At 40.1% G+C, this 25,130-nt stretch overlaps 1 protein-coding gene and 2 non-coding genes across 7 annotated transcripts in view; 2 read left to right on the forward strand and 1 right to left on the reverse strand.

The window, feature by feature from the left end:
* The window catches only part of NFIB (nuclear factor I B), a 446,840-nt gene that overhangs the window by 74,777 nt on the left and 346,933 nt on the right, over nt 1-25,130 (forward strand). The window lies entirely within an intron of this gene.
* Nucleotides 7,042-7,113, forward strand: TRNAH-GUG (transfer RNA histidin (anticodon GUG)). The gene has a single exon. It is a non-coding gene; the product is annotated as a tRNA-His (tRNA).
* TRNAH-GUG (transfer RNA histidin (anticodon GUG)) lies at nt 8,069-8,140 on the reverse strand. Its single transcript has one exon. It is a non-coding gene; the product is annotated as a tRNA-His (tRNA).

The raw sequence follows: 25,130 nt of genomic DNA on the forward strand, positions 1-25,130 counted from the left end.
GATTGGACACTGTTTGAGGAGGACAATGTTGATACTTATGCCTCGACAGTACTGTTTTATATCAAAAGCTGCATCGATGTTATTACTACCACAAGACAAGTACGAGTGTTTTCTAACAACAAGCCTTGGCTAAATAGAGAAGTGCGCCTTTTATTAAAAGCCAGAAATGCTGCTTTTCATTCTGGTGATGAACTACAGTATAGAGAGGCCAGAGCTAAACTGAAAAGGGGCATTAGGGATGCCAAAGCTATGTACAGCCAGAGAATTGAACAACACCTTGAAAGTTCTGACACTCGCCGAGTATGGCACGGCCTACGACAAATCACTGGTCAGAGTAACAAAAACAGTCTGTGTAGCAGCAGTGATTTTTTGGCTGAGCAGTTAAATCAATTTTTCAGCCGTTTTGAGGTGGAAACAGGAACAACCATTATTCCAGCACCTACTGTCCATAATACATCACTAGAATCTACCATCGACAGACAACCACTAGTACTGGAGATTTCAGATGTGAGACGCGCTTTCCAGAATATTAATATTCGAAAGGCAGCTGGACCAGATGGAATCATGGGACGAGTTGTTAGGGGCTGTGCTGCAGAATTAGCTGGAGTTTTTACGGATATTTTCAATCTATCCTTGTTGCAGTGTTCTGTCCCCACTTGCCTGAAGACATCTATTATAGTGCCAGTCCCGAAGCAGTCAGCTGTGGTATCTCCCAATGATTATAGACCAGTAGCTTTAACATCTGTTATTATGAAATGTTTTGAGAGATTGGTGCTGGATTACATTAAGGCTAGTCTTCCACCTTCTTTGGATCCATGGCAATTTGCATACAGGAGAAATAGATCTACTGATGATGCTGTGTCCATCGTACTCCATACTGTATTGAGCCACTTAGAACAACAGGGAACTTATGCGAGGCTGTTGTTTGTGGATTATAGCTCTGCTTTTAACACCATTCTACCAAATAGGTTGTTTTTAAAAATGATCAACCTGGGATTACCTCAGGAGATCTGCATGTGGATAAAAGATTTTCTGACAGATAGGCCACAGTCAGTAAGGATGGGATCCCACCATTCTTCTACCCTGGTACTAAGTACAGGAGCTCCCCAGGGCTGCGTGCTAAGTCCCTTCCTCTATTCCCTGTACACACATGATTGCACCCCACTATATAACACCAATGCAATTATTAAATTTGCGGATGATACGACAGTGGTGGGACTCATAAATAAGAACAATGAGTCTGCTTATAGAAAGGAAGTACAAAGATTGATACTATGGTGTAAAGAAAATCATCTCACACTTAACATCAAAAAAACTAAAGAACTCATAATTGATTTTAGGAGGAAGAGAAATGTACATTTACCACTGTACATAAATGGTGAGGAAGTGGAGAGAGTTGGTAGTTTTAAATTTCTGGGTACTTACATCTCAGAGGACCTCTCATGGACTATAAATGCCAACATGCTAATAAAGAAGGCACAGAAGAGGCTGTATTTCCTGAGAATGCTTGGGAAGTTAAATTTATCACAGCATTTACTTCTGTCCTACTACCGTAGCACCATTGAGAGTGTCCTAACTTATGGCATTCTGGCGTGGTTTGGGAGTAGCTCTGTAGCGGACAAAAAAGCTCTACAGAGAACCATTAAAATTGGCCAGAATATCATCGGGCTCCAGCTACCAACCCTGGATGACATCTTCACATCCCGCTGTCTGAGGAAGTCACACAACATCCTGAGAGACTCTTCCCATCCTGCTTATAACTTTTTTGAACTGTTACCGTCTGGCAGAAGATATAGAACAATTAAGACTCGGACCACACGTTTTCTAAATAGTTTTTATCCTAGAGCTATAATTGCAATTAATAATGAGCTTAAAGACCACCAGTAGTGAATAATTAGTTGGACTGTATTACTTGGCCTGAGGTGTAGATGTTTGTATTTTTAGTGGGGGACTTCTAATGGGTGGGGAGTGTTTGGGGAATGTTATGTGTGTGCATGTGTCTGGTCTCTGGGTGTCTGTGAATTTCGTTGTATGGTATACTGTGTATATACTTACAATGACAATAAATTTTATTATTATTATTATTATTATTATTATTATTATTATTATTATTATTATTATTATTATTATTATTATTATTATTATTATTATTATTATTATTATTATTATAAATATGCCTGCATAACGACTTTCTTATAAACTGTGTGGAACAGGCTTTCCAACAGAAAGTTTCCAAAGTCAGAAACATTGTTGCAACTTGTCAGCTGGGAAGGGACATCTGAACTCTTGACGTTGTTAATCAAGATCAAATTAACAGAATCCCAGGAGGATTTTTAACTTCTTCCTGGCCAAACAGGCATAAAAAAGGATTCTATTTCTGGTTCTAAAAATATTTGAAAAATATTTAAAAAAGAGAAGAGAATAAAAATTAGAAAATAATTTGTTTTAGATGTGAAATTACTGTTTTTTCCTTAATGACTGGGGTGGTCTTACTCAATATCTGCAGAGCTTTGGTGCCTATTCCACCCATCTTGTCACTATGCAATTGTTTGGTAATTTAGAAAAAAAAAACCTAAAGATGTTATGTGCCACCAAGTCACTTCTGATGTGTGGTGACTATGTATATGAGTTACTGTCTTCCAGAATGTCCTAACAAGCTCTGCTCAGGTCTTGCAAACCAACATCCTCTCATATTAGGTTGTTCTTTCTTCCTACTGCTCCCCACCCCAAAATATTCTCTTTTTCATTACGTTCTGCTCAGAACTTGCAAACTTATAGCTGTGGCTTCCTCTACTGTATCAACCCCTCTCTTCCAGTCTTCCTACTTTCCTAACAATATAGTCTTTTCTGGTCTTGTTACCATATGTGCATGGTAAAATGGCCTCAGTTTACTCATTTTTGCTTAGTGAGAGTTCAGGCTTTATTTAATTCAGCACCCACTTTTTCTGCTTTTCTGGGTATCTTTGGTATCCAAGATCACATTTCAAATGAGTTTATTTTTGTCCCTTTCAGAAAGTATGGATTATTTTGACCTTGGGTTCCAGAAACAATTTTTAACTCCCAGCTCTCTCCCTCTCTTTTTATTTCAAAATGCCGGGGGGGCATATTTTGGAAAACATGCACACAAATGTGTGTGAAGCCTATGCTCTGATATAGCTTTTCTTCCTCAGATTGCCTAACCCAAGGAAAGTTTTGGGAAATTGGAACATAGCTTTCTAGTCTGCATTTTGTGGAACAAGCATGGCAACATTATTTTACCTGAGAAGTTAAATGGTGTGTATGTATTTCCATTGTATGAGTTGCACTTACTCACACCTTTGCTTCACCATTTCATTAAGTAAATTTTTTTGGCACAGAGCAACTAAAGCCACATCCAAACTGTTCTTGCTTCTGCCTTCTCCCAATAACCACAGTACAGATAATGTGTTCATCTTCTGGGATCCTACATGAGAGAATTTTTATTGGAATTTGTATGTAATGAATGCATATTTAAGCTTCCATTTTAAAAAGTTAAAAAAAACCTAAGTAGCCGTAGTGGTTCCACAATCTGTGGCCATGCAAGATGATGTGAATTTTTCCATCCATTGTAGTCCATGACCCAAATGGAAAATCAGAAAGACTCCTGCAAAATGCATTGGCAGTCATTTATTTTATTCTACAAATAGACAAACAAGAAGTCAGCAACATGACAGAAATAGTTGTTAGAGTAAGCAAAATAAAAACTGCACAGTACTGTACTCAGAATTCCCCAAAACCTATATAGTTTAAATTAAGCCAACCCATTCATCACGTCAGAAAAAAATCTTCTCCAATCAAAGAATGGTTGATACCCAAGCTACTTTAAGAACTGAATATTCAGCTCTTAAACCTGTGTGATAAGATAAGAAGGCAGGAGAAGCTATAAACTCAAATACAGTGGTGCCCCGCTTGACAGTTACCCCAGTAGAGGACGAAATCGCTTGACGACTATCGCTATAGTGATCGCAAAACAATGATTCAAATGGTTTTGTTTTGTTTTTGGTTTTGGTTTTGGTTTTTTTTGCTTTACAAAGATCAGTTCCCTGCTTTGGGAACCGATTTTTTGCTTCACAACAATTTTAAAACAGCTGATTGGCGGCTCTCAAAATGGCTCCCCACGGTTTTGCTGACCTCATTTCACAAGACAGGGAGCGGAAAATGGCCGCCCTATGGAGGATCTTTGCTGCACAATCAGTTATTTCCCCCATTGGAATGCATTGACCGGTTTTCAATGCATTTCAATGGGTTTTTTTTCTCGCTTGGCGATGATTTCACTGTACAGCGATTTTGCTGGAACGCATTATCGTCATTAAGCGGGGTACCACTGTAAAGTTTTGAGCTGTTTGAATTATTATTATGGTGCAGAGGCTAGCAGTGGGATTCTGATGCAAGTCATGGGACTGCTTCTAGTGCAGACTGCTTATATAATTGTAAATAAAACAAATATAACAGAGAAGCCATGTGTATGTTCTGTTCCATCAAAAGAATCATGGTCTGCCCTCTAGATGGGAAGGATAAAAATTCAAACAAACAAAATGTGTCATTGCTGGAAGAAAGGGTAGTGTGTTATAACAGTTTTTGTCATGAGTAACCTTAAGTTGTTCTTTGAGCTGTATGCTTTTGTCATTTTCTGTCTAGTTCATAGGTTCCCAAACTTGTTTTGCCCCATAGACCACTTGCCAACTCATTTGTTTTCTGTAGACCCCCCTATGCAATCATAACGACTACAAAATATATATAAAATTTTGTACTTCCTTTTCTTAGGCACTCCTAAAGAAGATGATTTTGGTTCACTTGACTTTTACCTATTTTCTGTCTATATTTTTAACGTATTTTTAAGCCACTTTTTTTCTCAAAACTCAGAAAGCAACTGAACGTCTCTAACACTCCCATTTATCAATTATGAATCAAACAAATCCATGCAAAGCTTTGATACAAATCTAAACAAGTACGTATGCACGCAATGTGTGTGCCTGTATAGCTCATTAATGAGAAATGACAAAATGTCATCAATCCCATTTAGAACACACCAACATTTACCATAAAATTTTACCAGTTATTTTATGAACTTACACATGAATGTAGCACACGACAATACAGATAGTACATAGTACCTAATTAAATAATATTATCAAATATTATGTACACAGAATCTGTGTTTGGTGTAATTACGGATTGCCTAAATATTTATTATGATCTGCCTAATGGGATCTGCTCACGTAGACCCCCATTTACAGTGGGGTCTTGACTTGAGAACTTAATCCGTATTGGAAGGCGGTTCTCAAGTCAAAAAGTTCTCAGGTCAAGTCTGCATTTCCCATAGGAATGCATTGAAAACCATTTGATCCGTATCTGCTCTTTTCCGTCCATAGAAATTAATGGGAAGCTGCTATTCCGCCTTCGACCACTAGAGGGGAATATTTTGTTTCTTTTTTTCTTAGGTCAAGAAAGGTTCAGGGAAGGCAGGGAAAATACAGTCCAGGCAGTACAGTACCAGGCAGTCCGAAGACTGTCTCTCAAATCCACTCTCTAAATGCTGGGAGGAGTGAGGAAGCAGACAGGCACCCTTTTCACTGGCCAACAGTTAACTGAAAGTTCACATTTTGCACTTTCCCTGCCTCTCAAGTATGTAAGTCAAGTCAATATTTTCCTATGAGAGTGGTTCTTAAGTCAAAATGTTCTTAACTCAAGCCGTTCTTAAGTCAAGACCCCACTGTACATCTTGTGCACCCTAATTTTTCTCTCTCTGATGTGGACCCCCTGCAAGTCAAAATCGACCCCTGGGGGTCCGTATAGACCACTTTGGGAACCTATGGTCTAGTTTATTATAGAAGAAAGAAAGAAGGGCTAGGGAAAAAAAATACAATAATATTGGTTGAGTCATTAAACTCACAGCGACTTTCTCTCATCTTGCCTACTTTACAAGATTGTTTTTACAATCAGGTGAGGAGTAGAGCCTTATATATCATATTGAACTTGTTGGAAGAAAGAGTTTTTTTAAAGTAAATGTAGCCAGCAAATCTATAATACATTATTATACCTGACATCCTGTTGCTTTGTTACAGATGTAGGAGGCAAACAGTGTAACACCCCAGATGCTTCTAGCTGCTAATTAATGTGTCCCTGCTGGGATTCTGGAGTGTATGCCATGCCTGTGGGAAAGCACAAGCCCTCCAGCAAATCCCAGCAGTGACTCATGAATTGCCAGCTAGAAGCTGTAGAATGTTATGTGATTTGCCTTCATATATGTAACAAAGCAACAGGTTTTTTGGCTCTAGTATCTTTTTAAAAAATGAAAATAACACAAATTTTAAATGTTGTAAGCCTCCCAGAGACCTTTGGGTAGTGTGGGCAGCATAATAAATAAATAAATAAATAAATAAATAAATAAATAAATAAATAAATAAATAAATAAATAAATAAATAAATAAATAAATAAATAAATAAATAAATAAATAGGGAACAATATGCTTCAACTAAACTTTTCATTCTGGGATCATTATAAAATTAAGCAGTCAACTGATAGCCACTTTGTTCCCTACCAAACAGTATTTGGCTGTTTTAAAACTATTCAGTCTGTGACTGTTTTATCTCTGTTTTATATCTTTAATGCTATTCGTTGAGAAAGAAACTCTGTCTAATAGAATTCAATCCATGTTTGATATGCACCTTTTTTAAAGTATTATGAACTATTTCTTGTACAAACCATTCGTTCTTTAAATGAAGGACCTTTGTAAATTTCAACCTCAGCCTTCTCTTTGCCTCAGAAAAGTAATTTGGTACTAGCATCTGTTCTACTAAGCAACAAAAGTGTTGGTTCTGTGCTTGGAGCTCATTGGTCCACATACATAAGGATACATGAAAATTGCCTGGAAATAAGTTGGAATGGGTTTAACCGGGTGGAAAATTCTCTTGCAAGCTGCAGCAAAACAATATTGATCAGTAGATGGCGGTGGCTGTACAGATTTCATCATTGGTCTAGAAGGGAAAAAAGCAAAATTGTTTCCAGCTCCTAAGTAGCCTGCTGTGATCGTATAGTGGTTAGTACTCTGCGTTGTGGCCGCAGCAACCTCGGTTCGAATCCGAGTCACGGCAGAAAAGAGAGTTGTGCATTTTAAAAATCTAAATAATGTCCACTTGTGCAGAGGGTTTGGAATTTTAAAACAATTTCTAAAAATGTTTTATATATTTTGAAATTTGTAACTGTCAAGCCTATCCAATATAGCCACTTGTGTATAGACTTGATGTTTTAAAACAGTTGCTAAATTGTTTTTTTAAAAAGCTAATGCCAAATGACTGTTACTGTAATAAAGTTAAATAATCCTTTCCCATGAATGACCTGATTGAATTGGAAAAAATCGGGACCATATGGTCCTCAAAACAATACAAATGCAGAAGTAGGTGATATCTAATCCTTAATGTTCCAATAAAGGTATCACCTACTCCTGCAACTGATTAAATTCCTTTCCTTGTTACGTTGAGACTGTAAATATTTGATTTAATCATTTGTATTAAATCATTAATCACTGAAATATGTAGAACTGTAGCTGTGATTATTTTATTCTGCTATGTTGTATTTTTCTAACTTACTGTACTATAATGGTTATTCCAAACAAGATCAGTGCAGTTTTCTTTGTGCCTGATGCTTCCAATCTGGAATACAGAACATGTGCAAGGTACTCATTCTGTGCTATGCCTAGACTATGATGCTGCCAGGAGATAGTTAAATGCTTTTTGCTGGTGTAACATACAAATTTGGAGAAAATGTCCATAAGCTTGTGTGGTGAGGAACATAATAAAAACACAGATGCACATTACATACACATACGTATATACTTGCATGAAATTTTCATTTTGAAATTCGTACTTCAATAGCATATAGGTTAAAAATAGAGGTGTGCCAATTTGTGTTTTTGGACTATAACTCCCAGAATTCCCCAGGCAGCATAATTCTGGGTGAAGTAGTCCAGGAACACAAATCTGTACAAAAAAGAGAGTGATTTGAAACAAACAAACAAAGAAAGAAGGGTATAAAAAATTACTCCTTTTCTGCCATGACTCGGATTTGAACCGAGGTTGCTGCGGCCACAACGCAGAGTACTAACCACTATACGATCACGGCAAGCTCTTGGAGGACGCCTTGGAAGTAATGTGGATGGTGGTGTTCTTTACCAGAGCTGTGAGACTGTTGCCACCTAGTGTTAGATAGCTATGATTACTCCTATAAAAAACAAAACAAGGTGGGCAAACCTGTTGATGACTTCACTGTTGGAGAAATTTGTTTTTCTTCATTGCTCCATCATCATCATCATAGTTATTGCAACTAGACTTATTCTACTTGAAGTGAACATTCTGTACTGAGAATTCTCTAAAGAGCATAGCTTATTAGAGTTTCATCTTCTTTTCTATAGCTGAACAAGTGAAGGATCTGTATTACTCATGCTGAAACATTTCCTGAGTTTTATTTCCTTCCAATTTCTTTAGAACAGCTATTGAACTTGTTTGTTTTAAGCCATAAGGACTTGCAAATACACTCATCCTTGGTGAGCCATTTTGCTCTGCAGTATAATAACCTGACTTTTATGTTTTGATTTAGAAGACAGTTTAAACGAGATGAAAGATGGCATTATGAATGTACAACTACAGTATGGCTTTATAAATAAGCTACTGCTCTTATAAGTATAGTCACATTAAATCCAAACTAAGTTGTATCTCAAAGGGATACAAACTTGTGGAAGTCCACAAAACCTGATTTTTTACATTTTTGATCAAAAAGTATTTATGCTGATATTCATTTAAGCTGTAAAATGTTATTTCTACCAATTTGTGGAGGATCCACCCAGGAACAGAGATTTATTCTGAATACAAGTTCTCACCCAGCTCACTCTTTTGTACAACAGTTTCCTAGGTATTAAAAAAATAGCACTTTTTTATCTTGAAGTTTTTTTTTTAAATTAACTCAGCTGAAAGCTGGATTAGAGAGGGTACATCCCCCAAAACAGTCATGTAGGATCAAAGCAGACAGTCATTTTACTCTGGCTGGAAATCCTGTTCTTTATACACAGATCTGATTCATATCCATAGCTGGCTATAATCATAGCCATCTGTTTTAAATTAGTAACAGCTAAATCATCTTGCATCTCAGTCAATCATACACATTATTGGATAAGAATCAAACAAGGCATTGTTTGTCAGCTCACACTACAGTGTCCTATATTTTCTACACATAATTCAAATCAGATTTAAACAATGCTGCTTTTTTTTTCAAAACACCTATGCTGGTCCCTCTGTTGTCATTGGCCTGCACAAAGGCAGTCAGTGGCAGATAAGTCTTTCAACTGACTGTTCTTCAGTGGAATAAACTTAGTAAATTAGGAAAAATTAAAGCTCAAGTTGTTAGACCTGCCCTCTGTTGTCATAACATTTTTTACAGTGTCCAAAAAAGAAGAGAAGAAGTGTCTTCTTTTTTTGATTTTGTTTTTGTTTTTTGCTCAAATCCAGGATTCTGGCCTGACTTGAACACCTTATTCAGCGATAGGTTCACATAATCTGTTTTGACCTGGCTAGTCTCCTTGCCCACATCTGTACAGTGTTGTGCTTCCACTCTGATGCTCATGGTGTGGGATGAGTCTGGTCTCAAACACAGTTGCTGGATCATTCCAGGGAGAGGGAAGTGGTAGGCTGATACCATATTGGCAACTTCATAGAATCATATCATAGAATTGTTGTAGGGTTGGAAGGGACCTTGGAGGTCTTCTAGGCCAACCCCCTACCCAAGGTAGGAGACATCATACCATCCTGGACCTCATACCATCCTGCACAGATGGCTGTCCAATGTTTTCTTGAAAACCTCCAGTGATGGGGCACCCACAACATCTTGGCACCTGCAGCACACTACTGACTCATCCTTAGGCAGTGGTCCACCAGGACACATAAATCCCTCTCACAGGTACCACTCTCGAGGCAGATACCACCTATCCTGTACCTGTGCATCTGGTTTCTCCTGCCTAAGTGCAGGACCTTACTTTTCCTGACACTGAACTGCATCTTATTGGATAGATGGAGTTGGAATGACACACATTGGCTTCAGAACAAAGGCAGACACTGTATGAAATTGCAGATGCACTCTGTCCCCATCCAGAGTTGCAGAACAATACAATGAAAGAATCAGTGCCATATGACAATAGAGTTGCTATCTGCTTTATGTTTCTCTCTTCCAAAACATGTTACTGTGAAATCAAGAATCAATTTCACAGGGGGAAATCAACAGTAACCAGAATTGTGGTAGAGGTTTGCTTGAATTGTGGTCGAGGTTTGCTTGGACATCAAACATGTGCTTTACCATATGACCGTGTACCTTGGTGATCATAACAAGGTCTTTTCCATACATGTGAGTGTGTAACTGCGACTTTTCCTGTATCTGCTATGAATGGTCACTCCATGAATGCATCACAAATCCTTTCTCAGCTCTCATCTGGATACATCAGATGCCTTCTGATTCCTGTATTAGGAATCACTGCTGCAAAACTAACTCCATATTGGTTTATGGTTCTGGACCTCATTAAGTGCACAGTATTGCATTCATAACTACTTTACTCTCATTTGTGTCTCTGTGTAGGGCATTTTAATTCCACCAGTTATTTTGGCTACTGCATCCATGGCTAATGAAACCATACCCAACCCTTACAACAGAGGCAGAGAGGTTCGACCACATTTTTAATCAGTCACGTAATATTGTCGAACTGTCTTTGGGAGATTGAAGGGACAATGGCAAAGGATGTTGATATGTCTAGAAGTGGCACAGGAAAAATGTTGATTTTTTAATTGCTTCATGTGTAGTGCTGCGCAATGTCTGTGAGTCTAAGGGACACGTAGTGGTTGGTGAGATGGAAAGTTCAGAATTAATTCTGGTGGATAGGGATGCCCATCCTGCAGATCAGCCTGCAAATCCTGTAGATATATACATGTATGTACCCATATATGAATATGTATGAACTGGGGGTAGGGGTATACTCCTAAGATTTATTTACGGATTTTGTTCCCCTAAGAGTCTCCTGCACATAATGTATATTATAGTTGCATTGATTCTGTTTATTCTTGTGCGGTTGTTCTGTGTTATTCATATCTGATCTGTTGATCGTAATAAAGTATTCTATTCTTTGTACAATCAACAGATCAGATGTGAATAACAGAGAACAACTGCATAAGAATAAACAGAATCAATACAACTATAATATACATTATGTGCGGCAGACTCTTAAGGAGACAAATTCCATAAATAATTGTTAGAAGCATAACCCCTAACCCTAACCCCACCACCAATGCACACATATTCATATATGCATACATACATGTATGTATCTAGAGGATTAAGGCACCATTTCTCGCCTGCAGACTAGTGCTGCTGCACAGAAGCTGGCCACTTTAATCGTTACTGATGGACATTGGTCTGCCAGCAATTAACATGTATAGTACTCATCATATCTTCCAAGGATGCTTTGCAAAATTGGACGAATAAAAGTCAGGGAAACCAGTGTAGAAAGAGCAATACAACAGAACATGGCTGTAGCGTTCACCCTTATTATCTTAAGTAGTTATGCATATTCATGTTGCAGGCTAATGTTCCTAAGAGGCGGAGCCGAGATATATGTAATAAAGAGGCAGAGGCAGAGAGTGAAACAGTCAGTCAGAGTGAGAGAGAGTGGAGAGATAGAGTGTGGTATTTGGGAGATCTGAGGTGTGATTAGAGTCAAGAGTAAATAAGAACTGTATAACAAATAGAAGGTTGAGATTGATGATCAGTAAACCTGTAGAAGTTACCTATGACTAACAATCAAACATCTGTAATCAATAAACAAGTTTTATTTGAAAGACAGTGAAGTTTGGACCTGCATCTTCATCCTTCCATAAGTAATGTTGATTTAGTGATCAACTGGTGGTAGCGGGTAAAAAGGAGTAGTACGGTGGTGCCTCGCTTAACTATTGCCCCACATTACGACAAATCCGCTTTACAATGATCTTTTTGCGATCGCAATTGCGATCGCACAACAATGGTCTAAATGGGGGAATTTTGCTTAACGATGATCGGTTCCCTGCTTTGGGAACCGATTTTTGCTTTACGGCAATCAAAAACAGCTGATCGTCGGGTTTTCAAAATGGCCGGCGGGTGCTTAAAATGGCTCCCCACTGTACTTATGGACGGATTCCTCGCTATACAGACAGCAAAAATGGCCACCGTATGGAGGATCTTCACTGGACGGTGAGTTTTTACCCCATTGGAACGCATTGAACGGGTTTCAATGTGTTTCAATGGGGTTTTTAATTTCGCTTTACGATGTTTTAGCTTAACGGTGATTTTCCTGGAATGGATTTTCGTCGTTAAGCGAGGCACCACTGTAGTTTGCCTTCGTGTGCTCTGTCTTTAGTCAGTCAGGCAAGGGGCACGAGGAGCGAGCGCCACAATGGCCAACCGTCTCCACCACACCAGCCTCACACGGACATAAGCGCTCTTCATAAGGAATGCTCTTGAACATTTTAAACCAAAACTTTAACTTACCGTGTGTAGCGTTCTCTATTTATTAGGTCTATGGTTCATGTTATATTATGTAATGGTTCAATGTTGTTATGTAATGGAATGATTCATGCATATTAATGTTGCTGAGAGGAAGAACTGAGAGGGATGCTATAAGCGTCGGAGTCAGAGAATCAAGGGGTAGACTGAGTCAGTAAGAAAAATGTAAGGGGCAGGCAGTAGAGAAAAAGTCAGAGAGAGTAATAGAGTGTGTAGTTTGGGAAGTTCTGAGGTGTGATTAGCTACTAAAGATATTTATGAATCAATCTCTGTACTCAATAAACCAAAGTTTTATTTAAAAGAACTTGAAGAGTGGACCTGAATCTTTCTGAGGTAATGGTGATTTAGGGATCACCTGGTGGCAGCAGTGAAAAGAGGAGAGTGTATCTTCGTGTGCTCTGAGGCTTGAAGGTCAAGCAAAAGGGGCACGAGGGTGGACATCACAGCATGTTTCCCCAAAAATAAGACAGTGTCTTATATTAATTTTTGCACCAAAAAAAGCAGTAGGGCTTATTTTCAGGGGATGTTTTATTTCTTTCATGTACAACAATCTACATTTATTCAAATACAGTCATGTCATCTTCTGGTTGCTGCACAGTGGTGAAGGGCAGGCTTGCACTTAACTAGGGCTTATTTTTGGGGTAGGGCTTATATTACGAGCATCCTGAAAAATCATATTAGGGCTTATTTTCAGGTTAGGTCTTATTTTCAGAGAAGCAGGGTAAGTATCAATGCCGGAGACTCTATCAACATCTGGCCTATTTCTAATCGTAAAAGTACATTTGGCACACAACTTGGGAGTCCAAGAATAGTACTCAAAAATTTTGTTTGAGTGGACTCCATTGCAGTAACATTTCTGTATCTACACCATTGTGCACCATATAACATCTGTGGTAACAACTTGGCATTGAAGACCTATATGGCTGATGGTATATGCTGACCTCCTTTTCCAAAGAAAAAATGTATGAGTGACTCAATACTTCTCTGAGCATTTGCAATAGCGTTGGATAATTGAGCCTTCCAGGATCTTGAGGACTGAAAGACTACACCCAGTTATTTATAAGATTTGACTTGCTCAATTAGGTGGTCATTTTCCTGGTAAACACTAAAACTTTTGATTTATCATAATTAATTACTAACTCCTCAGTTTTACAATAGTTGCCCAGGGCTCTTAATAACTGTTGTAAGCCAACACAGGTTAATGAGAGAAGTACATCATCTGCATATAAGCGTCTAGCTGCTAGATTGCGGGGGGGGGGGGTAAAAGTTGGTTCCAGATAAATTCCTAACCAAGGAGTTAATATAGACGTTGAACAAAATGGGAGCCAATACATAGCCTTGTTTGATGCCAGCATATGTGGGGATGGCCTTGGTGAGGTGACCTGCCCTGTTGCATCTCACTTTCACCCTGGTTTTTGCATAGAGGCAGTGAATCAGGAGTAGCAGCTGCCTATAAATGTTGGTTGCCTCCAGCTTCTGCCAAAGCCTGTCTCGTGGGATCATATCAAATGCGGACTTGAAATCAATAAAGGCTGTATATAGTGATCCTCTGATCTTAAATGAATAGTTATCCACCACATGTAAAACTATACCATTAACTCCTGTAGAGCGTCCTGATCTGAATCCTGCTTGCTCATCATCTAGAAGATTTTCCTCTTCCATCCAACTATATAACTTCTCAAGAAGATGGTGGGCATTCAATTTACTGATAACACTTAGCAAACTGATTGGCCTATAATTTGCAGGGTCAGCAATTTTCCCTTTTTTATAAATTGGAATGATAATAGCAAGTCCCCAGTCCTCTAGTATACATGCAAGCTGGTCAATGCATGTAAATAGTGTTGCTAATACTGGGGCCCACCAATTAATATTGGCTTAAAGAATCTAAGGAGGGATGTTATCACTCCCAGGTGCTTTGCCTATTTTAAGCTTAGCAATAAATCTGGTAATTTCAGAGATTGAAACTGGGGGCCAGTCAAGGAGATCATTGGATGCAGTTTGTGGAATCAAATGTCCAGATTGTTTTGCAGCATATAGACCAGTAAAATATAGTTCTCAGGTCTTAACAGGTATGTATGAATTTGCTGCACCTACTTAACCATCTAACCCTCTTGAGACTTTCTCCCAGAAAGTAACAGAGTCATGCGACCTTGATAATGCAATTAATTTCTGCCACTTCATCCTCAGTGCCAAGTTTTTTGTTTTTTTGTTTCATCGTTAAACGGAGCGATCCTAAAGCGAGGCACCACTGTAGTAAATACTTCATTTCCAGACATTCCTGATTGAACCATGGTTTGGATCTATGTGTTCTACAAAAAGGGGCATCTTGTCTTATGGATTTTTTTATGAATCAAACATCCTTGTAGGGGTGTGACTATTTCTTGATATAGATTAAGAGCCTTTTCAGGGGAACATATTTTCAAAAGGGACTCCTGCACCCTGAGACAGCTTTCCAAATGCAGGAATGCAGTTGTAACATACTCTGCCTTGGCTGACCATCTCACACGAGATACTCCAATTTCTGCCTCTGTACTGAGTTGCGGTTCATAATCTGCATTAACATTCTGGCTCTGACCAGATAGTATTGTAATCGGGGGAGATGGTCACTCTCTGTGCCTGTACCAACTTCGAAACTGAATACCAGATTTAACAGGTCATAGGAAATGATAGAGTAATCAATAACTGAAGCACCACACCCTCCCAGGAAGGTATATTACCCAGATCTATCTCTTTCCCCTCCTTCATTTAATAGCACTAAATCCAAGCTATTTATCACAGACCAGAATAGTTACAAATCTGATCTTTGGACTGTCTAACAGGGACCGGATGTCCCATCTCCATTTCAGGCATTAAAGTCTCCTGTCAGTATTACAGATACCTTGGGGTGTAACAATGTCATTCTGCTAGTAAAGTTTTGCAGCTCTGCTCACCTATCCTTATTTTGTAGTTTATGCTGGAGTGGAGGAAGATACACATTAATTAACAACAGGGTAAAATATCCAAGATTAATAACCAGAGACATTGCCATATTGGGTAATATGGCTAGGCTAATTTTGGTGGCTTGAAGCTTAGTAGAAACTAACACCCCAAGGCCTCCTTTGGCTCTACCTCCCATGGAACTTGATTCGGCTTTCAATATATAACTTGTAAAACCATCTAGCTCCAGGTCTTTTGTCTCCCAAATCTCTTGGAGGCATACTATATCATATCCCCTAATGAAGTGTTGAAAGAGGGGTCCAGGAGCTTGCCTTGCCAACCCCGATGTTCCAAGAAATGTCAACTGAGAATTTTGTTGAAAAATTGATGGCCAGTCAGTAATAGGCATTTTCTTACCAAGAGGGGAATTAGTAGAACTCTCTCTGTCTCTCTGGAAGTCATCCCTGATTTGTCCTTGTCCAGCCTGCTATGTTCCAAAATAGATGTTTTGGTGGATGGGAAGAAATGGAAAATCTGGGTAGTCATTCATTGGTTTTAAGTTTTTCTAGAATACACTATTGGTCCAGAAAGATGCTGTCGTCGTTTATTGTGGAGGGACAGATGTTTTGGGCCCTAGAGGGCGTTTTGTAAGTAGGAGGTGAAGCAAATTCATGAGGTTGTAAAACCTGTAGGCCTAGCCAGTCCTCATTTATTTTTTGGATAACTGGCCTAGCTGCCTTTTCTGCATCATTATTTGCTTCAATAGTTTTAAAAGCCCCGATCAGTTTTGGTCTTCAAATAATGCAAGTTGGTAAGAGGGTATTAGATACTGTTGAGGGTATAGTTAAACTCTAATGGGGTACTTCTAAATTGCTATTGAATATAGACTCAGGCACAGGTACATGGATTATCTCAGTCACTTCCAATTGTGAGAGGCTAGGAGAGCTAGCTTTGGCCATGGCTTTGTCAGTAGGTATTATTTTGTCCCCACTGGTTAGGTCTGGGCATTCTTGTAAAATTAAATCCTGTTGTGGTTTAAGTGACATATTTGCAGATGTACAGTATTTAATGGTTTGTTGAACTTGGTTAAGATCATTTGAATGTACAGGACCTGGTGGAACATCCAAAGTGGGTTGTTTGGTAGTTGATTCTCTTGAAAGTGTGTTGGGCTGGCAATTCTTAGAAGGTGAATAGTTGTAAACTAAACTACCGTATTTTTCGCACCATAAGACACACTTTTTCCCCACAAAACAGGGGGGTGGAAAGTCTGTGCGTCTTATGGAGCGAAGAAAACAGATTATATTTTCCTGTTTTCTTCTAAAAAATTGGTGCATCTTATGGAAAGGTGCGTCTTATGGAGCGAAAAATACGGTATTTCCTTTATTTAAAAGAGGGCAGATCTTTTCCTTTTTCTGCTTCTCTACTGTTCCTTGGCTGTTTCTACCCTGCAAAGATCCATCCATCGTTGCCGTGTCATTATCAGAATCTTGGAGGTGAATGAGGGTATCTTTCAAGACTGATATTCGATTATTATATCCTGCATCTGATAAGATAATGTCGTAAAGGATTTTAGCAATTTCTTCTGGTACTTGAAAGATATCTGTGTCTTTTGATGAATATGCTGATTGTTGTTTCCCACATTGATACATGCCATGTTCGTGGAGTTGACCATCTTCAAAATTAATATTATTGCAGAGACCAGTACATTTTGATTGAATTTTTGAATCTTTATGTAATAGGCATGTCTGTGTGATATTTTCAAAGAATCTTGTCACAACCAAACCTGCTGATGATACAGGACAAAACCTGATCAGGCTGATATATGTCATGCTTAGGGTCTCCCTATGGAGATGATTTGAGTGAGTTTTGTGTAGAATTGTCCAGGAGTCTAAAAAGTCTTTGGAAGTTCATTTTCCTGGAATTCCCCAGATGCTGTGTCTGTTCTTTCCTTTTTTCCTTTTTTAGAAATATTTTTACTCTTCTTGCCGGTTCATTGTTGGTGCTTCTTGAAACTCTTCCCCTTACTACAGTTGATCTTTTTGTGACTCACTTTATCGTGATTCTCCTGTTCCACGGTTTCATTCTTATTTGTGCACTGTAGTCCTCCATCGCTCAAGCATATCGCAGCCGTTGTGCTTAGCAGCCCATGGCACCCTGACAGGAATTGTTTTATTGCCTCCAATTCTTTGGATATTAAACTAATACTTTTCGTAAACATTTTTTCTCTTGAGGCTTCCAATCTCTCTGCAGCAGCCTCTGCTCCCTTTTCTGAGATGGGGCTGAAGGCAGCCTTTGTTCTCCCATTAATTTCATCTTCCACTGCCCTAGCACTTTCGGGGATGAGGTCCCCAGCAACTTGCAGCCCTGCCTTGTGAGAACCATAATAGCTGGTTTAAATTCCCTAATCTGAAAATTCAAAGTGTCCTGAGTGTTTTGTTTGTTAGCTTGACAAATAAAAGGTTGCTTATTTTATCCTCCTTCTTGTGTGAGGGATCTTCTTCCGACAACCCCTTTGAAAAACCTCCAAGGTTCCGAGTTAAAATAGATGATAAAATACAAAAACTCCAGAGATCAGCAATAAGCTATTCTGCAGGTAACAGCTCGAATGCCGAAACAGGATGGGACAAGAGCTTGATACAAACGTCAAAAAATTACAGTGGTGCCTCGCACAACGGGTGCCTCACACAACGATGAATTCACACAGCAGTGCCTTTTTCTGTTAAATTTGCCGCCTCACACAGCGATGTTTCCTATGGGGGATTTTCACACAACGATGTCTCTTTTTTGTTCCTGTAAAAGTGTCTTACAATGTTTGGAAGCCGTTTTAAATGGTTGCAATGGTTAGCCCACTTCCTGAAACCTAAGCAAACTGATTTTGGTGTTGTTCTGACACTTCGTTAATTTATGGTAATTTTTTGTTTTTCCCCCTCATTGAAATGCATGGAGTTCAATGAGGGGGGAAAACAAAAAATTACCATAAATTAACGAAGTGTCAGAACAACACCAAAATCAGTTTGCATAGGTTTCAGGAGGTGGGCTAACCATTGCAACCATTTAAAATGGCTTCCAAACATTGTAAGATACTTTTACAGGAGAGAAAAGGGAGATCGGGAAGAGCTTTAAAAGGCAAACGGAGATCAAAGAGCCCTTTCCCGATCTCCCTTTTCGCTCCTGTAAAAGTTTCTTACAATGTTTGGAAGCCGTTTTAAATGGTTGCAATGGTTAGCCCACCTCCTGAAACCTAAGCAAACTGATTTTGGTGTTGTTCTGACACTTCGTTAATTTATGGTAATTTTTTGTTTTTCCCCCTCATTGAAATGCATGGAGTTCAATGAGGGGGGAAAACAAAAAATTACCATAAATTAACGAAGTGTCAGAACAACACCAAAATCAGTTTGCATAGGTTTCAGGAGGTGGGCTAACCATTGCAACCATTTAAAATGGCTTCCAAACATTGTAAGACACTTTTACAGGAGCGAAAAAGGACTTCGCAAAGCCATTGAAATGTATTGAGTCGGCTTCAATACATTCCAATGGAGGAAACATTGTTTCACACAGCGATGTTTCCTATGGGGATTTTCACTCAGCGATGGCAATCCGTTCCAATTGGAACGGATTAACCGGTTTTCAATGCATTCCTATGGGAAATGGTGTTTCACAGAACGATGTTTCACACAACGTTGATTTTTTGGAACCAATTAACATCGTTGTGTGAGGCACCACTGTATTAGGAGTTCCATTTCAGATAGAAGTGAATAAATAAGTCTTCCAACTATATGTTATGGCTGAATGCAGCTATATTTGTTGTTTGAGAGTGAGGTAAGGCTGAAGCTAATCTTTGCGTCCTTCTCCTTCGGCCCGCTTGCGAGGCCAACTCCCTAGGATCTTTTTGCAATTCTAGAATTTAAAACTGATTAAAACTACTTAAAACAGAAAACAAGGAGACACAAACACTGCTCCAGCCTACAGCCAGAACCGGAACCTGCCTACAAACAAGAACTCTTGTTTGGAGGAAGCAATAGTACAGACAGCAATCAGCCTACCTGTGACATTTGTAAACAACCAGCTGAAGTGTGTGCTTGTGCCTACCAGTGTGAATTCTAATAAAGCACAGTATCAAAAATATGTGTGTTTCCATCTTTCACCTTCAAAACACGTCAGCTGCTGTATGTTAATTCCTGTTGAAACAAAATAATACTGTATGTTGATCACCATTGGTATTTGGGCCATGCTGGTATGTACACTGTAAAAAAGGGAAAATCCCAGAAGCTGACTCCTTTTTTCACCAGTTAACCACTTCTCACCCAGACGCAAAGCAATTTGTCAGGGCTGTTTTTCAAGAAGTGTGAATGGTAGTGAGAACAAGAGGGTATCATGTAGTTCATTGGTGTGGTCAACATTCAAGTTGCCCTTTGCTACATAAATCTTGGCATCCTTTTCCTGCTGGCAACGCAGGCACAATATTGTGCAGCAGTATCATGCCATTTCCTGGCATTTTGAATCATGGGTACAGAAACACAATATCCTACATTATAAACCAGAGGGGTTTTTTTTTGTGTTTTGTTTGTTTGTTTGTTTGTTTGAAGACTTGAATATTCCTCATAATGTACCAGGACAGGCAACAAGTGTATGATCAGGAATATTCTTAACTTGTTGACTAATGGAAATTTACTGCTGCAATTTATGCCATTCGACTTAGGCTGGTGTATTTCATAAGTGTCTGGCTTGTTGCGTTACTTTTTAAATTTGTTTCAATGTTTTTGTGTTGCTTTTCAGGTGAAAAGGGTCTCTTCAAAACAGCTTACAGAAACAACAGATAAAATAATTATAAACACAAGACAGAATGTCTTTCTTTGTGGTGAATGTATAAGATGTAGAATTTAGAAGTTGTGTAGAGTTCATAGGGTGGGAATAGATTTTCAAACCTCAGTCCTCTTACTTGGTGGCCTGGGGCAAAGTCTGAAATGCTGTTTCAGAAAGGGAACTTGCTTAATTCTTTATTATTCTGCGCAGAGAAGATTACCATGGTTGCTTGTTCTAAGTTATAAGTTACTTACATGTTCGTGGAAATGTTACACTGCTCTGTTCTGGCTCCCACCCATGTTGCCAAAAACTGTCTACCCTTCCTTCCTTCCCTCCCTCCCTCCATCCATGTGGAACATGCATGGCTTCTTTGCATGTTTGTTAAACTCTGGGAAGCCCCTCTGAGACACACTAATGGTAGAACTTTCAAAATAGTGAATGCTTGAGAGTTAATGCTGTAGCTCTAGGGTGCCTGGCACTCCAGACTCCACTCTTGATGCCTCTAGAAAGCATATGGAGTGTACTTTCAGGCCATGGCACTGTGATAAGCAGCAAGAGGATCCTTATTTATTCAGGGGTTAGATCTGAGAGTTCATTACTTTGAGATAGGTTTTTTTCCCTTTCCTTCCATATTTCACGGGGCAACGCACGACTCTTGACCATGGATTGTACCAAAATGATGTATTATAGGTGCATCTAGGAACAACAACAACAACAGTGACAACTTCTCACAGCAGTGTGAGGAAGGGGTTAGCTTCTGGTTTCTGAAATGGGTTTGAAACATTAAAGTCCAACAGTTCGAAACCTCTCTCCAAGGAGAAGTCCATTAACGTGGCATCTTGTGTAACCAATAGTAAGAACTCTTCATTCCCTCTAGATCAGTGGTGTCGAACTGTGGCCCTCCAGATGTTCTTGGACTTCAACTCCCAGAAGCCTTCACCACCACCTCTGCTGGCCAGGATTTCTGGGAGTTGAAGGCCAAGAACATCTGGAGGGCCACAGTTCGACACCACTGCTCTAGATGTAGACCTGTAAAATCCTGCTCCCGAGTATTCCCAAATGTTTGGATCTCAGGTGCTGTTTCTGAGGTCTGCTGCCACCTACCTCTCTCCTTTCCTTACCCAGCCAGGCTCTCTCCTCCCTGATCTTCCTTGCTCACTCTCAAGCCTCCTTCTCACCCCAATGAGAAGGCTTCACTGATACTACCTACCTCTGTCTCCTCTCAGGCTCTTCTCTGGGCACCATGAGCAGTTCCCATTTCTTTCCAGGGATCTTCCAACCAGATCCCTTCCATTGCCATCCAAGGGGGAGAATCTTACCAAAATTTTGTGATTCAGCTTCCCCTACTTCCACTAATCTTTTCCTTTCTCCTCTCCACTTCTCTTCCCCCCTCTCCTTCTTCCTTTCCTTCCCACCTTTTCCAACTGGCTCCACTCCTTTTTGTGTGGTCATCTCTGGTTTTCTGTCCCTCATTCGGTGTCCTGGACTTGCCATCTGTTCTCCTAGACCAGGGGTCTCCAAACTTTTCAATATGAGTGCCACATCATATATTTTACAAATTTTTGAAGGCCGAGGGGGGGGGGAACCAGATAACAGGACAGAAAAGCTGTTAATGATAAAGTTATTTTGCAGGTTACCAACTCATAGGTTCACTGTGTTGGAAATAACTTAATGGCACATAACAAATCTTACAAAATTTGCAAGAGCAAAATCATTATAGTAAAACAAGCAACTTTAATCCAGACAGTGAACTGCTGCCCTTGGGTCTACCCCAGAAGAATACAGAGTCCAAGCCAAGCATCTACAGCCTCTTTCTCTGTCCAGGCAGAGGTTGGAAAAAGTTATTTTTTTCAGACTACAACACCAGAATCTCCCAAAGGGCATGAGGTGTAGCCATGCTGGCTGCAGGATTTGAGATACTGTAGTGTTAAAAAGAGTACTCTTCAGAGTTCTGCTGTATGGCAGAGCCAGTATTTACTTATAAACAGCCTTTGAATAACTGATCCATGTACATGGTGCAGTTTCTGAACTGAAATGCCAGGGAGGAACCATTGTGCCATTGTTCATGTTAGATTTGTTTCCCCATATTCCCTGCATGCTGGCTTTCAATTGCTATACAGTAGGACCACTGTATCTGTAGGATCAGTACCCACAGTGTGTTGTGTTATTTTGAGGGGACAGCACCTTTACACTGTTATACAAGCGGTATACTCATTGCTTTACATTGTAGCCAAGTGTCATTTCTTCAGTGTTTTCACATGAGAAGGTATACTAAAATATTCATGAAATGCGAGGGGGTGTATTCAGTTCTGTGATATACTGTACATAAATCAGCTCGATGCCATTTTCGTCCAGAATACTCTGAGGCTTATTATGGTGACTATATATTAGCTCAATACCAAGATGATCGCCCGGATCCATACCATGATACATACTACTATGAAGAACCGAAGAGGGTCCACTATGCCTACACATACCCTTCGGAATCCTCTCCACCCTCACAATTGCCTCTTTGACACTGACTCCTCTCTCAGCCCAACCTGATGGTACCAGTACCTACTAACCCTTCTCTTAAAAGACACCTGCCATAAGCCACGGTATCTCGATCTGACCACTGGTCGGCACCGAAGTGGTACCTTACCTCTATGGCCTCCAACCCGACTTCTGCTCCTCACCCGAGCACTACTCTCTCTCAAGTGAGATCTTCTTCACTACAAGTTACCACCACCTATAGGGGCCCACCTCCAGCACCGATAGACACAGATCCCATTCTGCCTAGCCAGCGTCCTTCTACCTCGACTGCGGCTAGAGTCTCCATGCGAAACTTCAACATTGCTCCCCATCTTCATCTCTATCATATCATAGGGGATCCTTGGGTACTCCGCCTTCATAGGTTTTAGATCCTGCTTCAGATGCATCTGAAGAGTCCCCACAAATCTTCCCACTCCATATTCTGACATGGCAAATAGTCATCCTCCTTCACCATCGGAGGACTTCACCTCATATTCACATCTGATCCTTCGAATGGCCAAGGCTCTCGAGTTTGAGGTAGAACAATCACCTCCGCCTAAACAAGACCTTGTTTTTGACTATATTAACCAAGACAAGTCACCACCCTTGAGCCTAGCTTTCATCCCTGCTGTGCTGGATCTCATTAAAGAGTCATGGGACAAACCTTCCTCTCCACCCCAGGTCTCTAGGAGAGTGGAGAATCTCTATCGAACATATGGAAACGACACTGCCTTTCTATCCAAGCACCTACTGCTTAACTCCATCACTGTCGAGTCCAATCAATCTTGAGCCCAAAACCATTCTGCCGTAGCTTCTACCAAGAGAGAAAGCAGAAAGCTCGATGTCCTTGGCCGCAGCCTTTATTCTTTTGCTTCATTCATAATGCGAGTCTCCAATTATCAGGCGGCTATGGGAATGTATCACAGACAACTTTGGAATAAAATTTTACCAGTTCTGCAGTCTGCGCTTAATGTACATCTTGAAGCTTTAACCCTAGCAAAGCAATTTTGCTGTGCACCACACTGAAGATGCTGCCTCTAAGAGTATGCCAACATCTATTGCACTTAGGCAACATGCATGGCTTAAATCTGTGAGCATCACTGATGATGCATGGTTGCGCATAGAGGACCTTCCTTTTGATGGAGTGGGTCTCTTCAACTATAGAACTGACGAAGTCATGGATAATCTCCATAAGATTCTGAAAATAGCCCAATCCTATTCTACCCAGCAGTTCTACAGAAACCTGTGCACTCAATAGCATCGCCCTTCCGCTTTCCAACAACCATAGCAGCATTACAGATCTTCTGTCAAAAAGTTACATTCCACACCACTGTCATCAATTTCTCCACTCTTCTAATCACAGGCTCCCTGACCGTGCTCCCACCAGTCATTCCACAGTCCTGGGAAAAAGACCAAACAATATATTTGACTGTCTTTCCCCCCCCCCCCCGATCCACTACCTTTCAAACCCCCAATCTCATCTCATTCTTTTCCTTCACAAGTGGACTCTCATCACCAGCAACACATGGGTACTAGCCATCATCCATTTTGGATACCTTCTCAAATTCATACAGCCTCCACCCACAGGTCAGATAAGATCCACCACCTACTCACCTGCCCTCAAAGAAGAGGTTTCACTCCTTCTTTGAAAAGAAGCTATCCAAATAGTTCCCATGCACGATCACCATACCAGTTTCTATTCCTGGTACTTCACTGTACCCAAGTGAGATGAAGGCCTTCACCCAATATTAGACTTGCGAGATCTCAATGCCTGCATTCAACCAAGGCATTTTCAGATGGTCACTCTCAATACTGTCATCCCTCTCCTTCGCTTCGCTGACTGGTTCGTCATCATAGATTGGTAGGACACCTATTTCCACATCTCGATCCACCCATGCCATCGTAGATACCTCCGCTTCATCTTTATGGACTTCATATTCCAATTCTGCTTCCTCCCCTTCAGACTCTCTACTGCTCCAAGGACTTTCACAAAATGCCTTGCATCAGTAGCCTCATACCTACGCCTTTGCATCATCACCATCTTTCCCTACATAAACTACTGGCTAGTAGTCACAGACTCTTATCACAAAGCCAAAAAGGATGCTCAATTTACCCTCTGTACCCAGGTAGATCTCGGGCTCAATGTAAATTTCAACAAATTGCATCCCGAACCCTTCCAAACTACGGACTACATTGGCGCTCACCTAGATTCTACTGCTGTCAGAGCTTTCCTTCCTCATGAGATGATAGTGAAACTAAAACATGCCACACTCCCATTTCGACCTCTGGCCTCCGTTTCAGCTCACCAGGC

The sequence above is a fragment of the Pogona vitticeps genome, chromosome 2 (genome assembly GCF_051106095.1).
Source record: "Pogona vitticeps strain Pit_001003342236 chromosome 2, PviZW2.1, whole genome shotgun sequence".
Lineage (NCBI taxonomy): Eukaryota > Metazoa > Chordata > Lepidosauria > Squamata > Agamidae > Pogona > Pogona vitticeps.